The sequence below is a fragment of the Hordeum vulgare genome, chromosome 5H (genome assembly GCF_904849725.1).
Source record: "Hordeum vulgare subsp. vulgare chromosome 5H, MorexV3_pseudomolecules_assembly, whole genome shotgun sequence".
NCBI classification, from domain to species: domain Eukaryota; kingdom Viridiplantae; phylum Streptophyta; class Magnoliopsida; order Poales; family Poaceae; genus Hordeum; species Hordeum vulgare.
The window spans coordinates 276,076,852-276,087,098 of record NC_058522.1 but is presented as its reverse complement, the minus strand read 5'-3'; the positions used below and the strand labels follow the sequence as shown (position 1 = coordinate 276,087,098).

The window sequence follows — 10,247 nt, the reverse complement described above, 5'->3', positions numbered from 1 at the left end:
ATGGGCCGATAGGGGGGCGGCGGAGTGGGGTGACGCGACCTAGGTGGTGCGACGCGACTGAGAGCGGCGCGGCGGGAGGTGGGCGAAAGCGTGGGCGACGGCGGCGGCGGGTGGGCGACGGCTAGGGATAGACGGCGGCTCACGAGAGCGGCGACGTGGAGGCGTATTGACGCGGCGGCTTGGGGTGGCGGCGGGTGAGCCGGCGGCGGCAGCGGTGATGAGATCGAGGCGACGGCGGCGGCTAGGGTTAGGTTAGGATCGTAGGTATGATACCATGTTGGAAACAATTGTTTGGCAATGTTTCACAATATATTGATCGGTTCATAGCACACGTGTATATAGAGTATAAAGTGGGCCTCAACCTCAACTATACAAAGGCTAGGAGGTGGGCCGGGTCATACAATATACATGAACAAATCATATATTCAACAGCAGGGAGATGTCGGGGGGGGCGACTGCTGCAGGGCGAGGCGGGGCCGACCAGGCGTGGCGCGTGTGGGGGCACGGGTGGATCCGTTCAATGCAAGCTCGAGCCGTCGCTGTCGTTCTGCAGATCGCAGGTTGAATAGACGAAAACACAGGGACTAGTTTATAAATTCAAAACGTTTTTCTGACTTACTATTACTAAAACCTATAGTGCGGGTTGATTACAAGGAACTATAAGGGGTTGTCTGTAAATATGCGGAAAAAACGGTTCAACCTGACTTACAGAAGGACTGCGGGTTGAATACATAAAATCACAAAGGCTTTTATGCAAAACTGCCGCGACGGACGACAAAAGCAATAGTTGCTTTATTATTAGAAAGAGATTATATTATATTATTATTATTATTACTATTATTATTATTATTATTAGTCAGAGTTAGAGATTTATAAGCACCAATATATTCTTGGTTGAGTTCCCAAGTATTGATCCTTTTGGTAAGATACCGAACAAGGTGAACATCACTTGCCCAAACAAGTTGAACGTCATGCTACATCCTACATTATTGCAAATCTGTTACCAGGACTTTGTTTCAATTGCTTATTCGTAGAGCACACGCGAAGACATCCTTCGTTGAATCCACATATATCTTCAGTTTTTTATTTGGTTTTGAAATTTCAGAAGCTCTATGGCACATCTAGTTGTGTATACGCTCCACACACTGACACACAGTTGATTTTGTTAAAACTAATTATGTAATTAGGGGAAAATCTCCCCTTAACCAACCGTCAAGCGGTTTCCTCCCGCAACGACGGTTCTCTCTCCGTCTCTCCTGAAACCGACGCATCCCTTCCGATTGCGTCTCCTCCCGTTGTATAAAAGGGCAGATCTCTGTCATCATTGAATAAGAATCTCATTTTCTTCAAACACGTTATCAGCACTTGTCTACCAGAAAAGGAGCGAATAGAGAAACAGAGAAGGGAAGAAAGACTCGCCGCTGGTGAGATGTCGCCCCTGACTACTTTCTTCCTTCGTCTCGTCAAGGAGGACAACCGCCGGAACCGCCTCGTTGCCCGTCGCCCCCGTACCCTCGCTGGACGCGGCCTGAACGCTGGAAGCGGCCGGAACGCCACTGCACGTGGCCAAGGGTGCCACTGGACGCGGTCAGAATGCCGCCGGTAGCTTCGCACGGGGCGGTTACCGCGCCCCCAGGCATGCGGGTGGCCAGCGCGCCACAGAGGACGCCGCCCAGGGCGCACCCGTCGGCCTTGGCGCCACCGCGCCTCCTACCAACGACCTCAACCCATGGCTGCTCGCCGGACACGCCGCGCCGATGGTGCACGCGGACCCGCCGATGGTGCACGCGGACCCGCCGATGGTGCACGCGGACCCGCCTCCGCCCCCTCCTCCGCCAGCGCACTAGCTGCCTCCGCACACGCCAACGCCCGCCGTCGAGGATGCCGGCCCAAGTCGATGCCCGCCCGGCTACTTACCTGTGCCGATGCGCACTGACGTGACCGCGGAGGAGGCGCTCGGCTTCGTCTCAGCGCCCACCGGTGCCTCCGGTGTCGTCCGCCTCGGAGCAGGAATGGAGGGCGTCGTGGCCAATGCCCCACCACCGAGGAGATGAACGCGGGCCCGAGCAGCCGCGCGGAGCGGCGCTTCGGCCGCCTCTTTGGGCGCGCCGTCGCTGCCCTCGACCGCCAGGCCGGCCGCCGCGCCGGCTCGTGGGCTCCGGCGAGCCTTGGCCTTGGCTTTGGCGCCACTCGCCTGGACCCCGTCGCCGTTGCGTCTTCTTCTGACGAAGAGGGCCCCCCCGTGGGGCGCCGGTGATTACCGGTGCAGTGACGGGAGGAGGGGCTCTCGGTCCTGGTGCCGCCGCTGCCTGGTTTCTACGGTTTGCTGGCGAGGTGGGAAAGAAGATGCGAGATGAAGAACGAGAGGTGGTGCTACGGCTGGTCACTGCCTTATCATCTCGATTCCTTCTCCTTCTTTTATTCTATGGTGGTGATGTCCGTGTAATGGCTACAGCCTGGCGCATTCATTGCTACGCTGGCTTCACGCCATGCAGACCCAAGCCGAATTGGCTGGTAGTGTTTGTCTGTTTAAGTACTACTAGTACTAGTTTCGTATTTATGTATGAGCAGACCATATCTAGTATTAGTTAGTACTAATTATTGTACATAGTATAGTTTTAGACTATGTTTAATATTACTATTTTAGTACTACTATTTACACTTAGTCTAGTTCTAGATTTACTCTAGTTTAAGATTTGTGTAATTATAAGTGTGTTTATATTATGCAATGGATTGATGATATAAATAAAGTACCGGATTTCATCTGGGAAGAATGACATGTTCTATGTGTTTACCACATATTCAGTTCGCTAGAACATGTGCTTGCGATTGAAATCATCTTCTCTCGCATCTCAAACTTGCAAATTTTTGAATATTTCTCCCTCGTCTTATTTGGAATCACAAGGTAATGAGTTGTGATCTACTGCACATGTGCAGACTATCCCCTCTTACTGTAAGGTCTACGCTTTGTCAATCTTGACATGCGATTACCTTCAATGTGTATTCCTTTATATCTAAATTGTAGCATACACAAGGTAATGGACATGCAGCCTATTACTGTGAGATCTAAGTGATCTTCAATGTGTTATGTTCACACAATTGAGGTTGAGAATTTTTCAAGTTTTACACTTGACTATCAAATTTTTGCATTCTTATTACACAACCATGATGGTTTTTAGTTTACCACCCGTAAATTGATTATCTCTGGTTCCTCATGTAGGCCAAGATGACTGCCAAAGAATTTGAGGAGCTTGCCCTCAATGGCCACAATTACCCTACATGGGCTATGGACATTAAGATCAGTCTTGCGTCCCGTGGGATAGCGCGTGCAATCCAGCCCCCGGAGACTCCTCTCCCGGCTGGAGCCACGCCGCTGACAGAACAGCAGAATTATGCTGCCTTATTCACCATAAGGCACCATATTCATCCAGATCTCAAGTCTCAGTATTTACAGGAGGAATCTCCTAGTACTCTGTTTCTGGCCCTCAAAACGAGGTATGAACAGCAAAAGGCAGTAGTCCTGCCTGAAGCACTCCATGATTGGACTCATCTCCGCCTTCAGGATTTCAAGTCCATTGGTGAGTACAATCATGCTGTTCATAAGATATGTTCCAAACTGCGTTTTTGTGAGAAGGAACCTACTCAGGGGGAGATGATAGAGAAAAATTTATCTACTATGCTCCCTTCTGATAGGATCCTCCAACAGCAATACCGTGCTCGCAACTACACTGTCTACTCCGAGCTTATTCACATGTTACTTCAGGCTGGAAAGCATGATGAGCTACTCGCTAAGAATGGCTCTCAGCGCCCAGTTGGGGCACAACCTTTACCTGAAGTTCATCTGAATGTCGCGAATAGACAGAAGTTTAATGGTACCTTTCGAGGTAAACATTCCAATTCTAAGCACAAGCACAAGCGCAATGGGAACAGAAAATTCAGAAACATGGGCAAGGGCAAAGGCACTGCAAAGCCAAAGTTCGATAAAACTAAACTTTGCAACAAGTGTGGATGCTACTCGCATTCTACTAAAAAGTGCTCAATGCCCAAGCATCTGGTCATGCTGTACCAGCAATCTCAGGGATGCAAAGCACCTCAAGGGAAAAGGCTTGAAGCTAACTTCAACCTACATCCGCATAGCGCAAATGGAGCTGGCGATTCACAGGATATTCCTCCTAGACCAAGCAACGCCAAGATTCCTTATCCTCTTGAGGACCCTGCTGAAACGGAGGCCATGTTACTTGAGTACACCTCAAACGATGTGTTTGGCGACTTTGACTAGTCCCTCGACCTCCTTGGTGATCTATTTAACTATGTCCATTTGTGATGATTGTAATAAGAACATAAGTTTGTTGTTGTCTTTATATTGTATTGTATCAGCGCATTTGATATAATAAAGATTGTATTCTATGTATTAACATACGGTTTTCTTATTGAAAATTCTTTCGTTTTTATATAGTTTTTCTACAGGGACAATCCGATGGAAGAGGAATTATGCCTTGTGGACAGTGGTACCACAAACTCCATACTAAGGGAGATAAAATATTTCCAAACTCTGAAAAAGATGAATGGAGATATTCTAACTATCGCTGGACGCGATACAGTGATTGTTGGTACTGGAGGTGCCATATTCACACTCCCAAGTGGTACACAAGTGACGATAAAGGATGCTTTATTGTATCCTGACTCATCACGTACCCTGATCAGTTATCGAGATATCCGTAAGAATGGTTTTCATATTGAAACCCATGAAGACAACAAAGAGGAGTATTTACTCTTTACTAAAGATCACGGATATGGCAAAAAGGTACATGAGAAAATTCCTTCTTTATCGTCTGGTTTGTACTATACGTACATCAAACCCGTGGAACATGTTGCATACAAAGTAATTTTTCAGAATGTTGACGCATTCCAAACCTGGCATGATCGCCTGGGCCATCCCGGAATCGGGATGATGAGAAAAATTACTAGCAATTCCATTGGTCATAATTTGCTTGAGTCAAAATTTCCTCAATCTTCTGATTTTGTGTGCACATCTTGTGCCACGGGAAAGCTAATTTTGAGGCCCTCGCACCTCAAAATACAAGCTGAACCACTTCAATTCCTTGAACGTATTCAAGGAGATATTTGTGGTCCCATTCAGCCATTATCTGGACCTTTTCGGTATTTCATGGTTCTGATTGACGCATCTACACGATGGTCACACGTGTGCCTTCTATCCACAAGAAACCATGCATTTGCCAAGATAATGAGGCAAGTCATTAAGTTACAAGCCCATTATCCTGAAAGTCGAATTAAGACAATTCGAATGGACAACGCTGCAGAATTCTCCTCACGTGCTTTCAATGATTATTGCATGGCTTTGGGGATTGAAGTTCAGCACTCTGTTCCATATGTCCATACACAAAATGGTTTGGCTGAAGCATTGATTAAGAGGATTAAACTCATTGCAAGACCTTTGTTGATGAATTGCAACTTGCCAACCTCTTGTTGGGGTCATGCAGTTTTACACGCTGCTGACTTGATACAATTGAGGCCAACTGCATATCACAGTTCTTCCCCTCTGGAATTGGTACGTGGAAATCCTCCTAGCATTTCCCATCTGCGTAAGTTCGGATGTGCTGCATACATCCCGATCTCACCACCACAGCGGACATCTATGGGCCCACACAGAAAGTTGGGGATCTACGTGGGGTACAAATCACCGTCGATTATCAAGTACCTGGAACCCCTAACTGGGGATCTGTTCACAGCCCGTCACGCTGATTGCATATTTAATGAGGAACATTTTCCGGCATTAGGGGGAGATTTCAAGTACCAGAAAGAATGCCCGGAAATTGATTGGAATGCACATACCATTTCATCCTCTGATCCACGTACCCATGAGACCGAACTTCAAGTTCGGAAGATCATTAATTTGCAACATCTTGCAAATAATCTGCCAGATTCATTTACTGATTTAAAAGGTGTTACAAAATCCTTAAATCCGGCCAGAAACGCGCCAGAAAGAGTGGAGGTACCAATAAAAACCACTCAACTCCCTGTTCCTAAAAAGAGGGGGAGTAGTATGGCTTCTGACCTGGAGCTAGCTTCTAGCAAGCAGCAAAGGAAATCGAGGAAAAAATCCTCGGAGTCAGTAAATGCAGGTCAACTCAACGTTGACAAACACCTGATGGGTAGTTCAGACCCAGTGGAAGGGCAACCTTCACAACCCAGCCCCAGTGTGCACAAACTAGCTGGAACATCGGAACACCTAGACTCAACCGTATTGGGAAATCACGAAGAGTCTCTAGGGGTGCAGGAAATTTCCATCAACTATGTTGATTCTGGAGAATCATTTGACCGTAAGACTACGACTGTCGACATATATTTTGCTGAAAAGATTACAGATACCCTTCTCACTCATCATGATCCAAGGTCTATCGTCGAGTGCCAAAGGCGCTCCGACTGGCCTAAATGGAAGGATGCAATCCAAGTAGAAATTGTCTCGCTTAACAAAAGGAAGGTATTCACTGAAGCAATACCTACACCTCCCAATGTTTTCCCCGTGGGATTCAAATGGGTTTTCCTCCGGAAACGGAATGAGAACAATGAGGTGGTGAGATATAAAGCAAGGCTCGTAGCACAAGGTTTTACGCAGAAACCCGGCATTGATTTCAATGAAACATACTCTCCAGTAATGAGTGGAACCACTTTCCGATATCTTATATCTATGGCAGTGCAAAATCGTCTATCTATGCAGTTGATGGACGTCGTGACCGCATATCTTTACGGGTCACTAGATTCGGACATACATATGAAGGTTCCTGACGGAATCTTCGTCCCGAATAACAATGCAAAACGCAACATGTATTGTGTAAAGCTGAATAAGTCATTGTATGGCTTAAAACAGTCGGGGCAGATGTGGTACAACCGACTAAGTGAGTTCCTTCTTCAGAAAGGTTACTCCAATAGTGATGATTGCCCATGTGTCTTCATCAAGAAGTCCTCTACAGGATTTTGCATCATTTCTGTATATGTTGATGATCTCAACATCATTGGCAGTGCACCAGACATTGATGAAGCACGCAATCACCTAAAGATGGAATTTGAGATGAAGGATTTGGGTAAAACCAAATTTTGCTTAGGTATTCAACTTGAACACCTTCCCTCAGGAATCATGATACACCAAGCTGCCTATATCCAGAAAATATTGGAGAAATTCAATATGGATAAATCCTATCCATCTAAAACTCCTATGATGGTTCGATCTCTAGACGTAGAGAAAGACCCGTTCAGACCGAGGGATGATCGAGAAGAGGTGTTGGGACCTGAAGTTCCATATCTCAGTGCAGTTGGAGCACTTATGTATCTTACAAATTGCACAAGACCTGATATTGCATTTGCAGTGAATCTACTTGCTAGACACAGCGCAGCTCCCACCAAACGACATTGGTCTGGAGTAAAGAATATCTTTCGATATCTCCAAGGCACAAAGGATCTTGGCCTATTTTTTCAGTTCCAACAAAATCTGGACTCTGATATGATTGGGTATGCAGATGCCGGTTATTTGTCTGATCCCCATAATGCCAGATCTCAGACCGGTTTTGTGTTCCTCCATGGTGGTACAGCTATATCATGGAAGTCTTTCAAACAGACTCTAGTGGCTACATCTACCAATCATTCTGAAATAATTTCAATATCTGAAGCGTCATGTGAATATGTATGGCTTCGCAGAATGATAAACCACATACAACAATCATGTGGAATTGGTTCTATTGAATCACCCACCATTATCTATGAGGATAATGCGGCACGCGTTGCACAGATGCAGACAGAATATATCAAGAGCAATAGCACTAAGCATATTTCTCCTAAATGATTTTTCCCCCACAATCTTCAGAAAAGCGGGGAAATAAGCATTCCACAAGTCAAATCATGTGACAACCTTGCTAATTTGTTTACTAAGTCTCTACCAAACTCAACATTCCAGAAATATATTCACGGAATTGGTATGCGACGACTTAGAGACTTGCAGGCAACAGGGGGAGTTTCTTTTTAAGATATCCTTGTTCAAATAACATCACATTCTGCTATCTCTTTGAGTTTACATTTCAGGTTCTCATCAAAGTCTTTATGAAGAACTTTTGAAGAGGAGTTTTTGAGATGATAAAGCTTCCTGGACAATCATGAAGATAACTCCACATGGTCAAGTGTAGATTAGGGGGAGTGTTAAAACTAATTATGTAATTAGGGGGAAATCTCCCCTTAACCAACCGTCAAGCGATTTCCTCCCGCAACGACGGTTCTCTCTCCCAACGACGGTTCTCTCTCCGTCTCTCCGGGAACCGACGCATCCCTTCCAATTGCGTCTCCTCCCGTTGTATAAAAGGGCAGATCTCTGTCATCATTGAATAAGAATCTGGATTACTTACAACAGGCGCATAACGATAGCATAGCCGACTGTTTCAATGGCATCATTGTTGCATCATAATCGCACAAATCAAGTGCACATAGCATGGTCGGGCTGGATGCATTGATCAGGCTTTCCAGAAATAACTTCAAATATGACAGATGGTTATCTAACTCATAGTCTGAGTATACCGTCCTTGCATGTGTTCTGATTACATCCCTGCTTGAGGTACATGACTAACACGATGGTATATGGGTCCCTAGAGACACAAAATCCTGCTGCATTTTTTAAATGAAAAAGTCTGAACAATATGGCCATCGAATTCTCAAGAATCAAGATTTGGACAAAGCTAATATGCTTAGAAGACAAGAATGATACTTCACAGTTTTGTATGCATGAAATCAGTATTTCATCCTCCCTAATGATATGAGTGATTATATGGGCACAACAATAAGGGCAGTACTTTGATTCATGTAGTTTTGGGGACATGTTTTTTTTCTTGACATACACATGTTTTTTTTTATCGGAAAGGCAGATGCTCTGCCTTTTCATTAAAGTAAATAGAAAACTGTACACACTGAGATAACCTCAGCAAGAAAATCGAAAGAAAGTGGTCCGATGCTGCACAAAACAGCCCGGCTGTACATGCCTCACAAGACTACTTCCTGGCCTCCATAAGGAGGCCTATATCATCTCTAATGAGCAAGCAAACCCCCTCAGCTGACTTCTGCTCATTTCGAAAGATACGTCTGTTACTCTCCTTCCAAATCTTCCAAGCCACATAGATCGCTGCCACACATTCATCTACCCCCCTCCTTTTTTGCTTGAGCAACAAGGTTTTGTCCCACCAATCATTAATCGAAGTGGCATGTGTTAGGTTGATCTCTCCGCGTGGGCCCAACGGCCCACAGGACCCTTGATCTATATGCGCCCCGATCGGGGGTCGTCCAACCCGTTATGGTTGGTCGGCCCCTGTGACCCGCGCTATATAAACAGAGGTGGGGCCGGGGCACGACTTACGACATCCGTCGCCCCCACACTCCCCACCTACACGCCCTACCGATATAGGCTTGTGCGGTGCTCACGCTATATAAACAGAGGTGGGGCCGGGGCACGACTTACGACATCCGTCGCCCCCACACTCCCCACCTACACGCCCTACCGATATAGGCTAAGTTTTTTCAGAAAAAGCAAAGTTCATGGATTTTATAAAAGGGTTAATAAAGTTCATGAATTTTCATTTTCAACAAAGTAATTTTTCTGTAAAGTAGAAAAGTACATGAATTTTATATTCACGTTTTCCGCTGCAAAGTGATTTAATAGTGCTCTTTTACGAAGTAAATAAAAGTTTAGATAGAATAAACTTTAAGAGCATATTAAAGTGATTGTTGAAATAAATATGGTTATGTTATTTTTCTGACCAACGTTGTTAATAACATGATTATGTTGCATTATTGGCATTAAAGATGCATTTATTTATATTATTTGTCTAACGGTAATATAGATTTATTTGCATAGACAATTGTATGTTTAATTTGACCAACGTTAGATTAATGCATATAATTGTTATACTGATCTCGCTTAAATTGTGATTTCAGGAGGCTCCCACCTGATGAGTTGCCTAAAGGACGTTCCTACACTCACACGTGAGAATTACACTGAGTGGAGGAAGAAAGTTTGTAAGTGCATCTAGTGCCCTTAGTGATTTTGATGGTTTGAAGACTTATAGGTTAAGTATCTAATGTGTTCATGAATGTACACAGAATCTATAAGTCGATGAGGAGTTTGAGTTATACGATGAATATCGACCCCTAAAAATGTATATCTTCGGCTGAAGAAATTGGTCTGATGCTGAAGA

The 10,247-nt window shown here is 45.1% G+C and overlaps 1 long non-coding RNA gene across 1 annotated transcript; it reads left to right on the top strand.

The window, feature by feature from the left end:
* Positions 1-1,266: 1,266 nt before the first annotated feature.
* On the top strand, positions 1,267-9,563 carry LOC123397341. Its single transcript, XR_006609944.1, has 4 exons — positions 1,267-1,354; positions 2,695-2,698; positions 8,396-9,387; positions 9,490-9,563. It is a non-coding gene; the product is annotated as an uncharacterized LOC123397341 (long non-coding RNA).
* Positions 9,564-10,247: the final 684 nt, after the last annotated feature.